Source organism: Lagopus muta, chromosome 3, assembly GCF_023343835.1.
Source record: "Lagopus muta isolate bLagMut1 chromosome 3, bLagMut1 primary, whole genome shotgun sequence".
NCBI classification, from domain to species: Eukaryota; Metazoa; Chordata; class Aves; order Galliformes; family Phasianidae; genus Lagopus; species Lagopus muta.
The window spans coordinates 32,168,258-32,190,636 of record NC_064435.1 but is presented as its reverse complement, the minus strand read 5'-3'; the positions used below and the strand labels follow the sequence as shown (position 1 = coordinate 32,190,636).

The window sequence follows — 22,379 nt, the reverse complement described above, 5'->3', positions numbered from 1 at the left end:
CTTTTCTGTCCATCTACCTAATACAATTCTCTGCTGATTTGCAGGAGATTCAGTGTCTTGTGAACTTTCCGAGGATGAATATGAAACACTAAACTGCCACTCACTGTCATAAATGCAGAAAACAAAAAGAAACTATTTCAACCTCCAGCTAAAGGAAATCATCTCTTTACAACAGGAATACTAGATATTGTGGGGAAAAATACCCTAAATACCGAACAAAACTATCAGATAATCTCATGGAATTCTTCGTGTTTCTTGCCAACAGCTTATGTGCTAAATGATCTGCTGGATACACTTCAGGGCTTTATGAAAAGTTTCAGCTTCATGCAGTCCAGCTACAAATCCACAGTCCTCTTGCATGGATAAAAGCACTGATAGGGAAGTATAAAGTGAAAAGATGACCAGGGCTCTGAAAATATCTGTGAATCTGGTCTCTCCAACATTCCACAGACACTGGTGTGTTACAACCTACTATATGCAAACCAGTTAAGAAAGCTAAGCAAAGTAGCTGTGTATTTTCAAACTGCTGGCCAACACATTGCAGATTTTCACTTGTGTATGCTTGGAGATACAAGAACTCTTCTTTCAAATGAAAAATATTAACAATAATAATGATGCAAACAATGCTTCTTTTGATAACTTCTGGCAGTTTACTTTGCAACAAATCGTAAGACATTCTTGAGCCTTGAGCTCGTTTGGGAACATACAGCAACATTCCCATGTACTCTCCCCAGTTCATCCTCAATCCAGTCAGGGAAGCAAAATAATGTTGAATGGAAACTAATGAAGACAACTAAGGGCAAATTTGAAATACATTCTCAGGAAGGCAAGATTCATTTGTTTGTATATAAGCTCACGTTCACAACAGATCAACTCTTCATAGTATGAACAAAAAAAGTGGATCTCCTAAGATTTTTACTACTTAGTAAAGCAAATGGTTAAATCTGGTGAAGACAAGTTCTCTGAAGATTCTGTGTTCCAAATACACCTTTTTGGATTTGGCTTTCAGTTTTTCACACTTAATCTCTAAACTTAAAGTTTAAAATCCCCACGGAAGGGCAGCAAGCAAGAATAATGCAAAGAAGAGAGAATATCTTCCTCTACAGATTAAGTGGAAACAGCACAAGAGAGAAGCAATCCACTGACCTTTGGAGGAACCTTGCATGACTAATGTAAATAGCAGATTACTCTTACGATGTGAAGAGCCACTCAAAACCAAAACCTCATCTGGCAGTGAACAGAAAGCACTAAGCATCCACAACCAACCTCCGGGCACAATGCTCACAACTCACTGATTTCAGACCAACACTCAAGCAGTGCAGTGGCAATGCATTAACAAAAAAGCAAAAAGATTGGAAGGATCTAAACATGCAAAAAGTGAGCTGCTGGGAGCCGTTTAAGGGAAAAAACATGGCTTCAGTTCTCATAAAAACTATGGCTCAGCCAATGTACTAAGTCTGACAAATTTGACCAAGTCTAGCAGCCTTGAAGTGTACTAATAATATATGTCTAATACTCATATAGACATAATCAAGACAAGAACCAAATGGCAGTGAGGCATGGCAGGGCAACGGATAACAATAGGCATAAGCCAAAACAGAAGAGTTTCAGAGCAAATAAGAAAACGTTTTTCATTTGAAGGTGAAAGCCTTGGAGATTTGGCTACATAAAGCCCTGAGCAACCCAGTCTCATCTGGCTTAAAGCAAGAAGTTGGATTAGGGACCTCCTGAGGTGCCTCTTAAACTGAATTTTCCTATAAGCCAAACATCCTAAGTTATTAACTGTCTAAACAGATAAATGGTTCAGTAACTGAGTGCAAATTAGAGAAGAACTCACAGCTCAGAGAACTTGTACCCACAGCATATTGCTTAGCATTAGCCACAGCATCCTGGTCTTTCAGACCCACCACACCACTTACTACAGAGCAAGTACATTGCTAAGCCTTTGGGTAGCATATATTACAAACAGAAGAAAACTGCCACAAATTTTAGTTAATTACTCATAAATTAAATATTTTCTACATAGATTTTTAGCATAATACATTACATTCCTTTCAGTGAGCACTGACATGGCAAGTCACAATGATTCATCTGAGATAGTGATTCATAAAATAATACAATATACATAATCCCAAATCTGTGATCAGGAATAGCAGATGGGGCAAGAAAGCTTATCCTCCTTATCTAACACTCCTTCTATCGACACAGCCCAACAATTGACAAAGCATGAATAACTTGGCCCAACATGACATGTCCCTGCCTCTAGTTCCACTTCCCCCAGCAAAAGTGATGTAAGAAAATATCTGTATCATTCCCAATGCAGAACAGTGAATCTTTCTATTACCAAAGATTCAGCAGGCTGCTTATCACACAGTGCAGAAAAATTTAACAGTCTGAAGAAATCAACATTAAAACAAAATGTTACAGCTTTCCAAAATAACTTCCGAACATTTAAGGGAGCTTACAAGCAGGAGTGGGACTGACTTTTTACATGGTCTGGTAATGACAGGAGAAGTCGAATGGCTTTAAACTAAAATAAGGGAAAGTCAGATTAGGTGTTAGGAAGAAATATTTTACTCAAGAGTGGTGATGCACTGGAACAGGTTGCCCACAGAGGTTGTAAGTGCCCCATCTCTGGAGATTTTCAAGGCCAGGGGCCCTCAGCAGCCTGATCTGATGGATGGTAGCCCTGCCCACGGCAGATGATCTTCAGGGTCCCCTCCAACCTGAACCTAAGATTTATTCAGCAAAGGCAATTGATTGTGTGAATTACTCACTTGGAAATTGGTTAGGTGCTTCTAACTTGTTGTCTTCAAAGACTTGATGCTCTTCAAACACCTGTGATAATGCCTCTCCTTAAGGTCTGAACAAACATTTGCTGTTGTTTCACCCCAGCAGTGTCTGTAAAGTTGTACCTGCAGGAGGACTGCAGGGGTAACTGGAGCATCTAGTACCTGACTTCGCTGCTGTAGGTCTTCCACAAGCTAATGGAAGTTTTTCATGTCTACAGTTCATGCACAATACTATATATCTCTGTATGTCTAGGCATATATTCATACAGATATTCATATGCACATAAATACCACACCTAATACTTCCAGGAATTTTTAGTTTCCTGTCAGCAGTTGATTTGCCAAACCTAGGCAGTCCCACTAGAACTTGGAGAATGGATAGCTAAAAAATGGTATTTACGACCCACTAAATCAAAAATACGCGGAAAAATCAAATTCTATTTAGAGCCTCACTTTATTTGCAGTATTCCTCCTGGTGCAGTGAAAGCTTAGGAAATAGATTTTTTTTCTTCAAGTTTTTCAGTAGTTATTTTGCAGAAGTATTTATCACTTACCATGCAAATTGCATTGCAGAGCTTTCTTAAATAAAGAATTGTATTAGTCAAATAAAAAAAATTATGGCACCACAGGTTATTTCTCAGTGATGCTAAATACACCATAAAGGTTCAGAAAGGTACAAAAACATACCTTCACAGTGATATATCTATTAAATGTACAAAAAAATAGGTGCCACTGTGGGAAAGAGTTATTCTTCTCTTATCCTCGATGAAGGTACTGCTTCCACAATCTGAAGAGAAGACTTACTACTGAAGTTAACACAGAACATCTGTTTTTCATTTAGGGTACATTCAAGTGTTCATTAAAGTGTCCTTACTAGTCATTCGCAGCATTTTTTCCCTGCTTCACAATGGTTTTTATCCTAACATCATGGCAATTTCTGCACACTACTAAAAATGGTCATTGTACCATTTCCTCTGAAAAACAGCAAGAGAAACATAAAAGAAAACCAAGCGTGGGCCTCATCTAATTTCTGTGTAAAGTGTAAGAGCAGCTTCTATAGATCAGCTTTTTCATCCTTCCTAGGGGTGTTTATTGTCTGCAATTATTCATCTAGGCTTCACTTGAACGCTAATAAATTTGAAGAAATGAATCAAGTCTTCTTACTGTCTTCAGGGAGGCCAACTCGGTGTTTGGTTTTTTTTTTTCCTGTATACACGGTTATCTCCAAATCCATGCTCAATTTAAAATGGAAGAGTTCATCACAATGTATACACATATTCTTCAAATTTGTTCTGTGGCACTCTTATTAGATGCGTTTTTATAGAATCATAGAATGGTTTGGGTTGGAAGGGACCTTTAAGATCATCTAGTCCCAACCCCCTGCTACAGGCAGAGACACCTTCCTCTACACCATGTTGCTCGGAGCCCCATCCAACCTCCATTCCAGGGAGGGGGCATCCACAACCTCTCTGGTGGTTGTCTTACCGTCCTCACAGTAAAGAATTTCTTCCTAATATCTAAATCTACTATTCCAGTTTAAAGCCATTTCCCCTTGTCCTGTCACTACATGTCCTCATAAAAATTTTCTATCCAGCTCTCCTGTAGGCCCCCTTCAGTTTTTTTGGATTATATATAGACTATAAATGAAGTTAATATTTATAACTAAATTATGGGAAAATTACTAGTTAAATTACTAGTTATTTAATTACACAAAGCTTTCTACATTACTTATATTCACAGTTCAAATTAAAGCACAGCACTATTTAGTCTCCTTAAAGTTCCCATCTCAAAGCTTTACTAGATCAGATAAAAAAATAAATCAGCAGTGTTCAGTAAATCCAGCTTAAATAAACATTGGTACGTGTAACAAAACTATGAGCATCCATGGCACTTGACAGGCAAGTAAAAAGAAAAGATTACTTTTAAGCATTCATATACCTGGAGTTAGACTGTAATGACTCTGAAACATGCAAGAAAAAAAATGACAAAAGGTAACATAGTGTAAATGGAGGCATTAAGAACTGTTATTCTTTTATATGTTTTTTATGTTTTTACTGTTAGTTTTGCTTTCTGAAACAAAAAGTAATATTTTAATAATTGCATAAGTTATACAAAGACAGTTCCAGTAACCAGTAAGCATAATCCAAGCACTGCCTGGTTGATCTGGACTATGAGAACACTTAGTAGCTTTGCAAAATGCAAAAGGGTCACAGAATAGTTGCAGAAGAAGTGGGTTGTCAACTTATTTTTCATCTTGGCTAGCAGAGGCATAGAAAACTTAAATATACATGTTCTTTAGCTACTAGGGAGGCAAACTCCACAGTAAATCTCAAAGATCTGAAAAAACAGAGCTGGATTTGTTAAAAAATAATGAAACTCAGTAAACCACAGCTTGTGGAAATCTTGACAACAGATTACATTTTAAAAAGTCAATCCTATGGATGATTCTGTTCACTTCTGGCATGCTTTAGGGAACACTGAGTGGGTTGCTGCCTGAAATTAAGGAAGATCTGGGTTTTCACTTTTTTTTTTTTAAATAAAGATTTGTTGTTATCTTAATCATTCTCTGCATTGTATCCAGAAAGAGAGGTGGGAAGGCCCTAGGAATGAACATGAGCTGAGCACAAGAAATAAATGCAACCAGGAGGACCCACTCAGGAAGAAACATCAGAACCACAGAGCTGAGATCCTGGAGAACAAAGAATAGGGAATACCCAGGAGAACAGTCTGGTGGTCAGCCACAGCCATCCCCAGCAGCAGATGGCTGTTGCGACTCCCATTCATGAGTTCTGGCCAGTCTGGTGACAGTGATACACACTAAGGACAGACAGGGAGCAATTATTTGATAAGCCAATGCTACTAAAGCTCATAAATGCTTAGCACAACAGCTAAGGAAAGAAAAACACATAGCAGGTAGAAAGCGTTAGAAAATGTTACAGGCAATACATAGCATAAGTAGGTGTCCAGATGGGTCTTGAACATCTCCACAGGAAGGGATTCAACCTGTATGGACAACCTGTTCCAGTGCTCCTCACCATGAAGTTATACCACATGTTAATACTGAACTTCGTATATTCAGGTTTTAGGCTATTACATCTTGTCCTATTGCTATGCACCATAGAAGAGCCTGGCCTCATTTGTTTGCCTCTCACTTCCCTTTGGATATTTATAGAGATTAATTAGATCCCCCCCAGCCTCATTTTTTCCCCGTGTTGTTATCAGTAATATTGCTAAACAGAGAAAGTAGTTTATTCTAAGCACTGCTGTTCATAGGAATTTACATTCATGCCACCCAGTCTTGTTTTGCTTGTTTTTTCCTACTGTTTACTTGAACTGACATCACCTCAAGCATCCTAAAAATATTACTCAACAACCATCCAGAAAACTCCATTCCTTTCAAGTTTTTGATAGCCCTTGCCTACAACACTGTTTGCTGAATCACTTAGGATCTCTTCACATAGTAAAGATTAGCATATAATCATACAGCATTTTTCACTGTAGTTACCTAAGTCAAGTACCCAAGAAAATACTATTGTTAAAGACAACACCAAACTGGCTGAATTTTCTGTGCCTCTAGCAAAACTACAGCAGCCATGGACACTAAGCACATCACAAAATCATGCTCATGATTAAACAAACCTCTATAAACCCCATCACTCACTTTTCGAAGTGTTACCTTATAGATTGCCAAATTTCACGACATGTTTTTACTGAGACTTTAGTTCTTAGATATTTTACAAATCCAAATATTTCATTTTTATCCTACATGTAATCTGTGTAATATGCCACAGCGCTGTCTGCATAAACACTGCAATTTACTACAAACAGAAGAATAATTTGTTTAAGCTCTATAATCAGCAGAGAGGCAGAGCACAATAAAAGAAAGCATTCTAGCTTTAAAATGAATAAAAATTGATTGTGTCCCTATAAAAACTAAATTGGCAGAGTGTTAATTGCATTTCACATAAACATCTGTAGCAGTCAGTGACTCGTTACTGTCCTGTAATGCAATACAGGACACTTAGGAATAAATGCATCCTCTAGATGAGTTCATAGAGATTTTCTAAAAGCGCCTGATGAGATTGTGAAAATCTAATTAGTCAGAACTGCTAATGACACATAAAACAAAGGGAAATCTTTAAATACAATTATTTTGCTTTCCTTTTCTCTTGATAAATTATATTCAAATTACTGTTGATTGAAAAATGCCTGCCTTGAAGGGAAATTCATACTAATGAAGGAAAGGTCATCGGACTACAGAAGTATTTGCTAAAGAAAACTGCAGGCACGTGAAAATTTGAAAGAACCTAGTTTTCCTCTGTGGACAGCAGTACGATAGAATAACCAAATATAGCTGTCCTTACTATTGTTTACTGTTACCATCACGCATTAGGCACTCTCCAGGGAACAAAGCAGGCTAAGTTGCTTCCCTGAAGGCCTCAAAATAAAGACTTGGTACCTACAAGATGTAAACACATATTTAAATGCAAGCACAGCAAGCACGTTCCTCAAATTCAGCCACATCAGTTACCTGAAATTGTACATCCAGAGGAAAACAGTATAAAAAAAGCAATGCTTTGGAAAATCATCAAAACCAATAGTTCACATCTGGCACAAGAATAGTAATTAATTTACAGAATTTATTGACGAATACAAGTGTTTCTCTGAGAACTCAAGTAAAAAAAAAAAAAATTGATAACATTATAATTACAGGACCAACAACCAAAAATATGTAGGTATTTAAGTAATTTAACTCTGTTGGGGTATATCTGTAAATTCAGTGCTTACTTCAAAAATGACAACATTCAGTTCAAGATCAGCAAGGTTAAAAAAACAAAGTTAAGTGAAATGAAAGAAAAAGATGGAATTAAAGACACACACTGAGAAGCAATTTGGATTTCCTTCACTACCAGGTCAGAAAACAGACTGTTTTTTAGCTCCTTTTAATTATAATAAACTAGAGTTATCTATGTATATGTAATGCTATAACAGGATGGAAAGCAAAAATGGCAGGGTTGCAAAATCCTAAGCTGCAGCAAGTAAGTATAAGGCAGCCAGGGACACAAAAACAAAGTCAAAAATCTGCTTACCCTTGAAAAGTCTCAGGTCCACAGACATCTCCAGCAAAACTCCCTTACCTCCACTGCCAACCCTTAAATGAGGTCTGGGAAGCAATGAGTCCTGGCTCCACCCCTTTCAGTCACTCAGGTAAATTGCATGCACCTGAACTCCCCTGGGTGGGTTCTGCCTTTCCACCAGGTGCTTAATCACTGCTTCAAGCATTGACTTAGCATCTCTGCTGTGGTATAATATGTAAAACAACTGAAATGTCTAAAGAGATGGCTGGGCAGAGACAATAAAGAAAATACTGTATGGGCAGCATTTTTGGAGAAACAAGTTTGAAGCAGATCACAAATTTAGTATAAATAATGTGTGAAAAAGAGCAGCATCCAAGTGATATCCTTCTGCTCACCTCCACTTCAATACAGCCCCAGCCTGTGTTAAGTAACACAAGCCAATGAAAATGTGAGACAAGAGAAGAACCACAAAAAGAGTGAGAAAGACAATCAAGTTCAGGTTATCAGCAATGATTGAGTCTGGAAAACATAGAGAGGAAAAAACTGGGAAGAGGTAGGAAAATCCCTGCCAGTTCCTAAAAGTCTATCACAAAGAAGGCAGTAAACTATTGTGGGAACTGGGAATGGCATAAACTCCAGTATTATAGGTTTCAAAGTGCATATTAGGTAAGCATCCACTGATAAAAGGTAATGTTTGATAGAACAAGGGGAAATGGCTTCAAGCTCAAAGAGTTTTAGGTTGGATACAGGGAGAAACAGTGAGAGTGGTGAGGTACTGGACCAGGTTGCCCAGTGATGTAGTTTACATCCCATCCCTAGAAACTCTCAAGGCAAGGCTGGATCAGGCCCTGGGCAACCTGATCTGGCTGTGGTGTCCTTGTTCATTGCAGGGGAGTTGGACTTGACAGCCTTTACAGGTCCCTTCCATTCTAAGGGCTCTATGACTCTAAGTTCAGTCCTGCTTCAGAGTGGCGGTAGTTGAAACGATCCACTGAAGTAAGTTCTCTCTCATTTATGTCTGTATTAATGTTACAGTTCACAGCCAGCATATTTAGAATATTATGGTGATATGTAATGTAGTAAAAAATGTTATTAGGAAAGAAAAAGTCCATTAAAAGTTTTAAAAGTCTAATTTTATTCTTGTTCATGTTTTAGTGAAAATTAGTTTCAAACAGGCCTCAAATACATGTATTTAAGAAAGATACTTTTTAGATGAATGGTAAAACAACTATTTTTAACAAGATTAGGAGTTGCCGTCCATCAGTTTTAATATTACCATTTAGACTACCATATCAGAATAGACTTTATCTTCCTTGGATTTCTATAAAGTCCCACTCCTGACAAAATCCTCTGGAAAATGCTCTTCCACAGCTCCAAAAATAACAACTCTAACCTTCAAGCAATGGTTTTAATAGATTAAGCTCTCAGAAAATTAGTAAAAGAAATAAGCTGTGATCCTTGAAAAGAGGATACCAGGAGTTTCAAATAAAATAGACGTTTTCACTCCAGCATTACATGGAGCATGCTTTTCTAAATGAACAAGGCTTTGCGTCATACCACACTGCACTCTGTACATTCCTATCTCCAACAAATTATAATAATATGCTGTAAAGCAGCTTGGTCTGAACTGCGGCTGGTTCAGCACCTTTCAATAAATGAAGGAATAGTGGACATATGGAACCACTAGAGTCTCTTCTATTCATCTATTAATGGAGGGCCCTAAATCAAGAACCATACATTGAGCATGTTGGTAGCTGCACTGATTATAATGAGAGCATTTACTCCCGAGGTTAATGCTTAAACTGATTCAGATTCTTAAAGCAATCAGATATTGCTGGCCAAAAATGTGGTGGAAGGCATAAGTGGATGTTCAGAATAGTTCAAAAGGATTTCCCTACAGTGAAGCTAAATAGAAAGCCCAGCAGCAAGGTTTTTAATTGGGCTGCCAGGTGATACGCTTTGCCACCAAGCTTTAGCCTGCAGAAGCTGATGTCTTTTAGTTAGCGCCACTAAGCAGCTGGGAGTCTTACACCATTCATTTGGAAATCATGCTCCTTCCTTGACTTTCTGAAATATGCAATGAACACAACTTTTTATTGGCAAGGATTTTAGGATGGGGCTTCTATAATGAAGAAGTTTGGTTACCTCTGTTCTAAAATCTGAATCCCTGTGGAGTGAAGTGAACCTGTCAAGTTCTTCCCCTGAGATCTCAGCGCAAGACCCTGGCTTTTATTTAAATCTTAAATCATGCTTAGAAAGCATGCCAGAAAATGTAATGTAGCCCTATCAATTAATATTAATTTTTATGTACTTTCCTTCTGAAAAAAGTAAATATAGGGCACTGTTAATTTGATTTTGCTCTGTTTTGTAGCAGAAGTTTTATATATCACCAATTTACATGACCGATTGCATGCATCTTGATGAGTTCACTCTTTCTGCACAAATGGACAATTATCTTGAACTGATCAATCTGAGGTGCAAGAATGAAACTTTAATGTTTTTAGAACCAGTCCCATATATTCACATGCTACATCTGTTTCTTTCTCTATCAGAGTAAAAACTGCTCTTGCAGCAACCACAACAGGAATATCACTAGAAGGTAGCTCTGGCAAGTAATCTTTCAGAAGAAGAAAAACAGTTGCTTCTCAGTGCAATATCCACAGTACTTTGGTCAGATATACAGCAAAGTATTTTTCAAATTCAGATATTTAAGAAGTCAAAAAAGCACCCCGATGAGAGATCACAAATATTTCTAGATATACCTATAGCAGATAATCTGTTCTTTAAAATCTTTAATACAGGCAACCTATAAAATACCCTTTTAAGACTGTGTGCTGCAGCAGTCTGGTATGAATATATACTGAATATGTACTATTTTCAGCGCATCATAAAATGAAATTATGTGTTCCAACCCACTGGCTGCTAATTAAGGTAGCACAGTAAGATCTGAATTCAAAATGCTGGTTAGTCTGTAAGGGGCCTCCTGTAGAAGATTGTATATTAGGCTATTGACTTAATTTTAGCTGGCCTGTAGTTATGTCATGTACTTGAATTGAAAATAAAATCGAACATTTTGAGAGAAAACTGGTCAATGAGGCGCTTATACGACTGTTCATGGGGAAAACATTTAGACCCAGTCTTCATGCAGACTACAATTTCTAGTAGCATCCGCAGTGTCTTCACTAAGAATAGCTCATACTTCCTTCCTTTTATAGACAAGCATTTAGATAAGAGGGACAGAATTAGTTCTGGGTTAAACATCATCGTAAATAAGCATCAGATTTAAACTAAAAGATACAGTTAATTGCTTCTCCCTTGCATGTAACTGAATCATCATCTCCTCTGGAAGGAATAACCAAAAGTATCTCTTCCATGCCAGCAATGTTCCATTTTGTCAAACCATTCACTCCTCTCTGTTACACTTTAAATCAGTTCAGTGAAGGAAGAGTCTACCACAGAGAGTTCATTTTTGCAGAGTGTTAGTTCAGCTGCAACTTCTTTTGAATGATTTAATACACATAACTATTATGTAACTGAGATTGTCTTCCAATGTTTTAATTTATTCAGTCATTTCCTTTTCAAAACATGTGCTATAGGGTACAGCAAACTTACTGGTGTGATTCTGAAAGCTCTTATTTTATTAGTTACACTTCTGACACTAACATATCTAGTTATAAAAATGTAAAGACTTAGAAGAGTTGGAAACAATTGTTTTCATATTTTACATAGGCTTTTGTCCCAAGGTAAATGTGGTAATGAAGTAGATGGGATTTGGATAAGCCCTAGATAAGGTATTTTGTTCCAGAAACACACAGAAATAAGTCTGTCAGGAGAAAAAGCTATGAGAATTGGAGCAACCCACCAAGGATTAAAGAAGGAAACTTGGAGCTACCTTTCTTCTGGTGTTCAAGTATGAGGTAGTCCAACTCATTAGTTATCTTATTCAACCTTGACATTCATTTATATGGAGGAAAAGGCTACAAATGACTTTAGCAGGCATGCAGAGTCTCTTCCTGAAAGGAATATAGCTAGGAAGAAAACACAGTAGTCATTTTACAGTAACTTGCAAAAGGAATGCAGTCAACGATAGGAGCTTATCTCAAGACATGAATTATTTGTCTCTCCTAATAAGCATCCTTTTACGCTGGCTACTATGTTTAAGCTCAAGATTGACATGGAGGCCTTGCATAGCAAAGATTTAGCTACTGTCTCGTGGTGCTGCAGACCAGATGCTGAAAAAACTTGCCCCGTTCAGCGCTGTTTCAATATTTGTGTAAAGCCAAGCGGGCAAGCTTCCCTTATAAAAAGAACATTTGAACTTTAGGCGTCAACACTGGAAGAATTCTTGTTCCTTAATTAGGTTGCTGATCCCTCCACATTTCCATGTCTTGACTAGTCCAACTTTTTCTGGTCCTCAAGACAGTCAGCCTGTCCCCTCTAGCTCATTTGAAAAAGGATGGTTATAACTATTGTTTTGGTACATTCCTCCAAATACCCTGCCTGCACTTTGCATTGTCATTTACATACACATTAACTGTATTTAAAGGAACATAAAACCGTATCAAATAAAATCAATAATGTTTTATAATCCTTTCCAGGGATGTATGTGATGAAACATGAAATACGGTAAGTGAGAATATGACCCACAAATCTCTAGATGAGGTATGATTACTTCTAATTATTAGAGAGCTACCGGTAGTTGCAGATGACTTTTAAAAGTCTGTTGGCCTACTAGCACTGTTTAAGATAAGAAAAAGGGAAATAAATATTAAAAGACATATTCAAATTTACCCCTCATCATTTTTGCATCAGCTAGAAACCATTGGTTGCTGTAATTTTGGGGTTTTCTTGATTTGATTTTTTTATTATTATTGTAAGTCCTCTTGCTCTTAGTCTCTTTACAGCCATTAAACACCAAGAAGTGTCATCTACTACTAAGAACAGCTATTACATAAATAATTCACTTCTGAGGGATAATATGGTACCTGTTAAGAGAATTACGTGTATTCCTACTAAAACATCAGGACAAAAACGTCAAATAGAGGAGGCTACATCTCCCTGTTAGGCTTCTTCATACTCCTCATCTCACTTCTTTCAGCATCTTAAATAAACACGTATATTTCCCTGAGATGTTTTATAACCAAACTCTCTAAAAGATCTGAAATCCTATTCTAGCGTGTGGTCTGTTTTTTAAAATGAGCCAACAGAATGCTAAAAGACTTCTTTTACTAGAAAGTGTATTTTAGTACAGGACGAAGTTGAAGGATTTACACAGTTATTTGTATTTTCCCATTATTTGTATTTTACATTTACATTTACATTTGAGAACATTGCTTGCTTTTTTTTTTTTTTAATTCAATGGTAAACAAAAATACAATTTCACGTAAGAAGAATAAGCGTTTCACTGTAGGCCATGTGTCTCTCATTCTTTGCTTGATAGACAGAGGGCTGCTTCTACAGCACTAGGGGAAAGAGATGCCCAGCTGGTAGGAGGTCCTGATTAGCTCTTCTCCATAAAAGGAGAGGCTACTTCATAACCTCAATCAGATTTTTAGATACCAGAAAATCCACACAGGAGACAGCTACTGAAAACTGAACTTCATAAAATTTACCATTCAAAAGTCTATCAACTGACAGAAACTGGCAGGCTAGTGGGATTCTGGCAGTTAAAAAGATAAAGAAGGCATTTGGGTCATTAAATCATTTCAAGTAAGACAAAGATAATAATTGCAAAAAATTGTGAGCACGGTCCCTCTGAAATCACTGGAAATCCTCTTGCTGATTCAAATGTAATCACAATTTCTCCCATGATATTTGTGTTAGCAATCACTACAAGTAATTACATATTTTGTCATTCACCTAGGAATACATCATCTGCAACGCTAGACACTACAGTGAAGTATTTATACGTTGCTAGTGTTACAACAAACTAATAATAATTCATAAATGTAGAAACAGAAAGACTGCAAAAGCACTATTTGTGGTAAGGCTAACTATAGTATGACTGAAATGTTCCACTTGGTTTATAGGCAGATCTTTCCTGTAAAAATTAAAGCTCACAACCACAAATCAACCAACAATGGAAAAGCAAACAGCATGATGAACGACTTGCTTAATCATTACCTTGGCTCTGTTTCAGAAGTGTCAGTCAGATACCTTGAAAAGTATAAATTTCCCTCTTACTAGTAACCTTCAGGGAGACGCAATTGCTAAATCAAGACTTTTGAGATTTTCAGTTATTGTAATACTTTGTTCCCACAAAGACTAGAAGATAAATACAGAAGGAATGAAAGCAAATGATTCCATATAAACATTTATAAATTTTAATTAGCATTTAGAACAAAATTTCCTTTAATAGATCAGTTTTCAAGAATGTAAACGAGATCCATTCACAACAGATGAGTTATACTTTCAGTACTATTATAAAGATTTCTACATCTTCTTGGTTCATTTAATACATATATAACTTATTTATATGTGTATTTACACAATACATAGAACCATAAAATCAGTAAGGTTGGAAAAGACCACCAAGATCACCAAGTCCAACCATCAACCCATCCCCACCATGCCCACTAATTGGGTGTGTTGTACAGAAAAAGACAAGTCACTGGTATGAAAAGCCTAAAATCAGTGGTAGCCTCATGGCTGAAAACAACTGCTCTACCATTCAACTATGCTTTTCTTGTACGTTTTTGAATACTTGTACAAATCTCATTAATAAAACTCACAGCTATAAGGGATGCAAAAATACTATTAACTTAAAATTATTTAATAAAAAAACTCAGTAACACTCCTTTATATCGTAAGCAGTCTCTAAAAAAGTGCCCTTTATTAAGGTCTTAGAGTTGCTCAACAGTTTCAACAACCTTGACTATTTCAGAAACCACTGAGAAAGCCTACCTCCTACTGCTAAAGGATTATGCAGAGAAGAAACTTCAGGTCCTTTTTGAACTATTTTATTATTTCATGCATGTTTTAGAAAATAAGGAAAAGTTATTTTGATGTTTAACACCCTGTGTCCTAGGTTCAACAAACATAGGACCTGAAGGGAAGCATCTGTGATGGCTCTGGTTTAAACTCAAGGTAATGCAAGCTATGTTATAAGACTAAGATTTCATAATTTAGTAGTATAGAGGAGAATTCTGTGTTAATATTGTCTCCAGACTTGAGGTCACCAGGGCAGTAGTTTACTCATGCAAGTAGGAAGGGATTACAGAATTTAGACTAGTTTTTGGTAATTGTTCTTAAAGTCTCCCTAGCAATTTGTAAATTAAGCGTGTTGCCTCCAGCATTCAGTAACATAAAAATGGCCAAGGTGCAAGAGGCAAAGGAACTGCTAACATTTTAACACCCATATTTATATAACTCAATCTCTTCAACAGTTTAGCTTCTTCACATCTCAATCATGAATCCAGCACTGTATTCGTGATTATACCTTACCTCACGTAAAAAGATTCCTCACCACTACCAAAGAGTTATTACACTGTCAACTTAGCAGCAAATTTATTCATTTGGTGATTACTGTCTTTCTCTGAAGAGAATAGTTATTCTCTTATAGTTATTATAGTTATTAAAAACAATCTGGCATAGTTATTTTAAAAAAATCTCCAACATAAAAATCTCAGAACTGTAAGCACCCTAGGAAGAATGGAAAAGCATTTTTATTTTTATTTTTTTAACATTGTAGATCTTGAATTTGTTTTCTGCACTGCATAATGGAAAATGTTCAGGCCCTGGAGTTTAGCTGCATTAAATAGTTTTTGTGGTTATCAAATTTTGTAACCTATCTTCAGCTTTTAAAAGTTGCCACTAAAATGGTCTACTGTTTTGTACACTGTATGGGCATAAACAGTATCAATTAGATAAAATGACGTAGAAATTACCGCTCTTTGGAAAGCAGGAGCTTCCCCCAGGAATTGATAAAATTCTATCAGGATCTCAGAAGTCAAAGGCTCTGCTTATGAAATAAACACTGTGCAGAAACAATGATCATCTAAGATGTAATAATTACTCTGCATTCTTCTGTAAAGAAATAAAAACACAATTTCCTCTTTCAAGCCACAGTTTATATCCACAATCTGCATTCATGTTTTATTGTTTGAATCATTTTTTCACCTAAATGGGCCTTCAGACAGCTTTAAATTTTGCCAACTTCTAGGCAAATGCCTACTTATATAAAGCAATTTCCTTTGAAGTTTATGGATAGAAATAGCTACGAAAAAAATGGTTCCCTCATCTTGACACAAGAGTTTGTTTCAAATCCAGCAGCATGGCAGAGATGAAGCTGCCATAAGGAGCATTCTTCCAGTTCAAATGCAGCCTTGGAAAAGCTAGCTACTACACCGGCACATTAAACAATGAATATGGACATTTTCCATAATTTTCATTTTGATTTAATAATTCAACAGCAATAATTAAAACACAAAGTCCACTGTTTTCTCCCTTCTTGTCATCAGGACTATTCAGTGATACGTTTTCCTCATCAGTTTACACTAAACAAACAAGCCGATTTCTCTGAAAAACTGAGAGAAACAAATCAATTATATTCTAAGGTTTGAAAATGCCTCCTGCCTCAATCACTAAATTAAAAATTATGTAAGGTCCCATTTATTTGCAAAACTTCAAGCTTTCCACCCTGTGTTGGCTCTGTAAAACAAACAAACAAACATGCATTTGGATTCAGCTTCATATTTAATGAGGATAAATCATACATGTATCACTTCAGACACACTGGGAGAGCAAGTTTAAGATCTATTTACTCTACTGGTTTTAATTTCAGTGGCCTTGTAATGTCAGTGAATTATTGATTTATTACAAATATTAATTGATGTTGGGGTCTAACATGCCATTGGTGTATAAGGAAATTAACACAGTGACAGAAACATAGGTATTGCCATATACAACGTGCAATTCCCTCTTAGCCATACACAGTTTAATAACAATCCTACTGATAGCCTGGAGAAATAGGCCTAGAGAACCTCATAAAGTTCAACAAACAATAAAGCCAAGTCCCAGGTCAGGAGCAGACTGAATAAAAGTACAGAAAAAGATGGTATAGAATTTGACACGAGCTAGCAGTAGCAAACAGGGACAAAAGGATATGAGACGGCATTGGTAGAAGTGCAGACAGCAGACCAGAGGGTACGACCTCCTTCGTTTTTTTCCTCTCTATTTGGTCTTTGCATTTTCCCATCTATTTGAGCTTTGCATTTAGTTTTGGAATTTCCATTATAATAAAGGCATGGTCATACTGGAGTGAGGCCAACAGAAGGCTACTGAGAAGATTAGAAGGAATATACCATATGAGAAGAGGCTGAGGGAGTTGGATTTGATCACTCTGGAGAAGGTTAATAGAAAATTGTATTACTGTTTACAACTAGGTAGAGGGAAAATAAGGAGATGAATTTTGACTTTTGTTAGAGGTGTGCAACAATGGGACAAGAGGCAACAAACATCAGGTTCTTTGTGGGAAATTTCCATTAAGAAAATAAATAATTTTTTTTTTCCATAAGAAAAAAAATGATTTCCGTATGAGTAGCTAAACACTAGTATAGGTTTCCCATACAGGTTGTAGGAACTCCATCCTTACAGATGTTCTAAGCTTACCAGATGCAGCCATGATCAACCTGGCATAGCTGGACTCACTCTTGGCAGAGTGGATTTACTTCAGAGATCCCTTCCAGCCAATATTACCTGAAAAAAAACAGCATCTGACTGGAAGGAAACATCCATGCAATAAGCATGCTTGCCTTTGCTTTGAAAGGTAACAATAATAATGCACTTTTTTTTTTTTTTTTTTAAATTTTTTTTTCCCCTAATGTGAGAGACTGCTTCAGTCACTTTCAGAGAACGTCTGCATTCTCTTCCCTACTTCTTAAATGCAAGAACAGCATCAGTTTTTGGTATGCTAAATGTATCACAAAATGAAGACACTAACTCCATAAAATCTGATGTTCAAGTTGTTCATGCCAGTAGTCATCTACGGCTAGTTGAAAACACTAGAAAGGCTGAGAAAAGGTGAAAGTTATTGCAACTGAAGGCAACAGTGTAAGGTATTTCCACAGGCTGTCATTCTGCTCTTTTGAAAAATCAAACTCGGTTAACTGGTGATTCGAACGAATGTTGCATGGCTAAAGAAGGCCTTCTAATGGGATACAGGCACTATGGAGGAATAGTAGGTAACAAAGAAGGAAAATTTCCAACAACCAGCAACGACTCAAGAGAAGCGCAATCTCTACTCCTCTCTTCCCTGCTAATCCTTAAATAAAGATGAGGAGGTGCTCTGCTTGCACCTGACCTCCCTGGGTTAGCCATACCTTCTCACCTGGTGTTCAACCATCGGTTCATGCCATTACCTGGCAATTCCACTGCGAATGTCAATACCGTTTGTTTTTCTTTTGTGGTAAATGGGGAATTCTTTATTGTTCTGCAATAGAATTTACTGTGACTGAATGGAAACCACTATCGGGAGTACTTCCACTATATATAACAAGACTGACATAGCAAATGTTGGTCCCATCCTGTAAACATTTTTTATGTGCATGAAGATCACTGCCCCAACAAAACAACTCTTTCTTCTTAGCTTAATTACTGGTCATAAATCATACAGTAAAAGAAATAACTTTCAATGGGAACATCAAACTATGACAACTGGCTACACAACCAGACGTTTCTATATAACACATCTGATGTAAGGAAGCTATTAATTTTCTAAATGCATGGCCAAACTTCTTCATAACACCTGACACAGCATTTTGCCAGGGTAATAAAAGAAACCCTGACAGCTGCAATTTTCTAGAAATATGGATTAAGCCTTGCACTATGCTCTTGGGAAAGTTTTCTCTTCTATAAGCTCCTATAATTTGTTTTCAGAGGGCTTGCTTCTGATCATTCAAACCCAGAGTCCTTCTCTATCCACTCCAGCTACAACTTATTTTTTTGGCATGCATAAAAACTGCACATATCAGAGCATTAGAAAACCAAACGTATATTCTTCTAAATGTCCTCTCTGACATTGCTTTAAAAAATATTTTGTTTAAAACATTTCTTTCAGGTACGCTTAACTACCAAGACAGTAAGAAAAATCATGCTGATAGTCCCGACTAATGCTTCCTTGAAAAAAAACCAAACAAATTATATTAATTGAAGGGGAACATCGCAGTCCAAGTAGCTGGCACCCCCCTCTGAGAACGAGACGCACTGGTGCCTTGTGCTGTCTGGTGACAGGAACTAAATATATTATCTGCATTCTCCATGACATTCCACTTTGAACTTAACATGCCAGTAGCTATAGTACAAGTGAATAGACAGCTGCCATGAGGAAGGCATTTAATGTTTGAAACATAGATTAATAGAGGAACCACCGCTAAGTATAAGAAAAATGTACAATAAATAGAACAAGTACATCTGGCAACTAATTTTATATTTATTATTTTAAGATATTTGTTCTAAAATTTACATTTTTGAAAAAAGCAATCAACTTACAAGATAATAGACCATTGCTACTATTAAAAATGCATCACGTAGGCCTCTGTTCATGCAGTATTATTTGCGCATAGTAGCCACAGCAGATGACTAAAAGCAAAACAAAGCAGCCTGCGTCCTATTTTAGAAAGAGCTAAAGAACAAACTTAAATTTTGCTTTATTTATCCTGGCATTCTTTTCATTCGCCTCTCAGTACCATTTTGCATTAACTGAACAAACTACTCAGCTGTCTAAAAAACTACTAAACATATCCTACAATATTATCAGAATATTCCCATATCCTATTCTGTCCAGATAAGAGCAAAGAAATGAGTAAGGACTGAACAGTGTCAATTAAATATGTAAACTGACACTGTAAAATGCATGTGTATTCACAAAGAGTACACAAACTGTACTCACAAACTGTACAAATGAATATGTTTTAAGGGAAAACTACTATATAAATTACTGTATAAAATTGCTATAGGACAAAAGTCTGAATCAAATTGACAGCTTTCACTGTGTTCACATAACTCCCACTCTCCTCCACAGGGACAGATTATACAGTATCCAAATTTAGACTTCAGATACTTATCACTGCACAGCATATGGGTGAGTCTTTTTGTGCATTGGATTCATCTACTGCAATATAGCTGCTATGGGCAAAGACTTTCACAGGAAAAATGTTTTGAGTTTCTTCATTTTTATTACTGTAGGCAGAAGCTTAGAGCAGTTCAGTGCTCCCATTTGGCACTCCCTCACTCAGCTTTCAGGAGGAAGCATGATTTCAATACTTAAAGCTGTTAAGAAAGTGCTTAGTGTAATATGTTTACATAACAAAGTTCACTACAAGTCAAATGAGTTACACTAATCTGACAGGAGAGAAAACATTACTACCCCTTTTATTTTGTACCCCATTTTTCAGACAAAGAACAGGCAGAGCCAGACAATATGGCATCACTGTGGTCCTCTAAGTTAGCAGGGCAGTCTTGGAAAGGATTAATATAACCCAAATCTCAAGTTAGTGTCTTAATTACAAAACCTTCCTTGCACCTAACATTACCTTCAATTAGACAAGTACATCTCAAAGCAGAGAAAGCTAGTTTCTTTCTCACTGAAGTTTCACATCTTTGAAAAACATCAGCAGACAACTATGACATCTCCAGTGAAAGCTTGGGCATGCCAGGATAACGCAAAGATTTTGCTTGAAAGACATCAGAGTTTACAGCCGGTTAACCCAGTCCTTCAGTTCTGACACATTCAAGACTGTTAAAAATAAGAAAGTTTTAAAAGTCCTTTGTGAACATTAAACAAAGTCTGTGCTGAAAGAAGATAATCCCTGGGTCAGAGTTCCAGTGCCTGCACTCTGCATGGTCATCCTGTTCATAATCCTGGTGGTACTGCTCCATGTGCCTCTTAGAGCCTCTGCAGCTCCCCCAGCACCACCATCACAGACACGTTTATCTTGGCAGACCCACACAAGTCCTGTGCAACACTTTTTAGCACTTAGTTCACTCAAATGTTACTGTTATATACACAGATGACTCGCAGAAAACAAATGTGATATTACAAAATACACCAGGTTAATCAGCACCATTGGCCCTCTGATGTTGTGGGCCAGCTTCATAAAACAGGAGGCACTGCTTTCAGAGCAGCCTTCATAGAGGATCTTCAAGGTTCTTTCCAACCCAAGATATTCTATGATTCTGTTTGACTTGCAAGGGCAACTCACAGTTCCTCAATGGGGCATAAGGTTTACAGACAGAATAAAAGAAACCTCAGAACTCCCACCTCACAAGGAGTTGGGGTTAAAGGTGTTTAAATGTGGAATATTTGCCAAGTAACCCTATATTAAGAAATAATACTAAGACACGAGTGCTGCAATAGCAAATCCCCTTTGTAACAGAGAGTATGGCAAGAGTTTATAATCTTCTCTAGGTAACAGCATTAACAACTGTGTAAAGTATTGCATCTAGGAGTTCAGTTTGACATGAACTATCAACAACTGCTCAGCAAAACCATGAAGGACACAACTTCTATTTTTGGCAGTTGTCTCTAAAGCCAAGTTCCCTAGCGTGGTTGGGAGGAAATAATGTTTATCTACTTACCCATTGACAATGAGAAACTAGAATGGCAGAAAACATCAGTGCATGAATATGATGAGTACAGGAAAAAAAATCCCAAGAGGAGCATTGGCTTTTGGTCAAAATCAGCTGAGATTCACAGATTATTATTAGCACAAGCTGACTGTGAATGGGAGGAAAGCCAAAACTGTACCACTACTGAAGGAAAGGACTCAAGATTCTCTCTGTGACGATAACTTAAAAAAGTGTGAATGTAAAGTTGGAATGAGTGTGAAGTAAGCAAATAGTCACAATCACAAAGATAATCTGCAGAAGATAGGTATGTAACAAATATATTTCAAAGACACGGTGGGAAAATGTCTAACAAGCATTTTTTCATTGTATTTTCATTTTGATACAAGACCTGAGAACTCAGAAGCATAAATAATTCTTTAGGCATGACTCTGCATGATCCTTTGATCTTTCTTGGTCATCTCAAATAACTGTGCAGGAGATGTGAAAACAAAGGCTAGAGCTCTCCCAAAATCTATCCAGCCATTTTGAATCAGCCCCAAAATCAGAATTTTCCAGAAATTTCACTTGCAAGGGGAGAAGAAGATTTTGGTGAAAGAGTTTTTAACAAAAACATGATATCATGGAAAAAAAGGAGGGACAGGGAATAGAGCTGGTGTTTCTTACTCCCCTGGCTACCCTGCAGTCCAAACAATTCAAAATGGAGTTTAATCCCAATTCTGATTGACTAGATCTGGAATTTAAACTTCTCCACCAGGAAAACATCTTTGCTCTTGTTCTTCTGGAATCAGGTTGCTCTCAAATCTTTCCTTCTGAATACTCACGCTCAGGGGGGTAGGACACCTAGAAAGCATGAGGTGTTTGTTCCTCTCCCTGCTCTGACCCAAGCTGTCAGTCATGGCCACATGTCCCACAGCACAACCATCAGGGAACAAATAAGGGTGTG

General features: G+C 37.1%; 1 protein-coding gene across 10 annotated transcripts in view; it reads right to left on the bottom strand.

Moving 5' to 3' along the window:
- Nucleotides 1–22,379, bottom strand: part of EYA1 (EYA transcriptional coactivator and phosphatase 1) — a 158,244-nt gene that overhangs the window by 108,383 nt on the left and 27,482 nt on the right. For 5 of the 10 annotated variants that reach the window (XM_048938931.1, XM_048938932.1, XM_048938933.1 and 2 more), the window contains exon 1: nucleotides 7,883–7,905. The exons of the other annotated variants lie outside the window; for them this stretch is intronic. The gene's annotated coding sequence lies outside the window, so the exon portion shown is untranslated. Of the gene's footprint in view, nucleotides 1–7,882; nucleotides 7,906–22,379 lie in introns of those variants that run through there. 10 annotated transcript variants of the gene reach the window in all.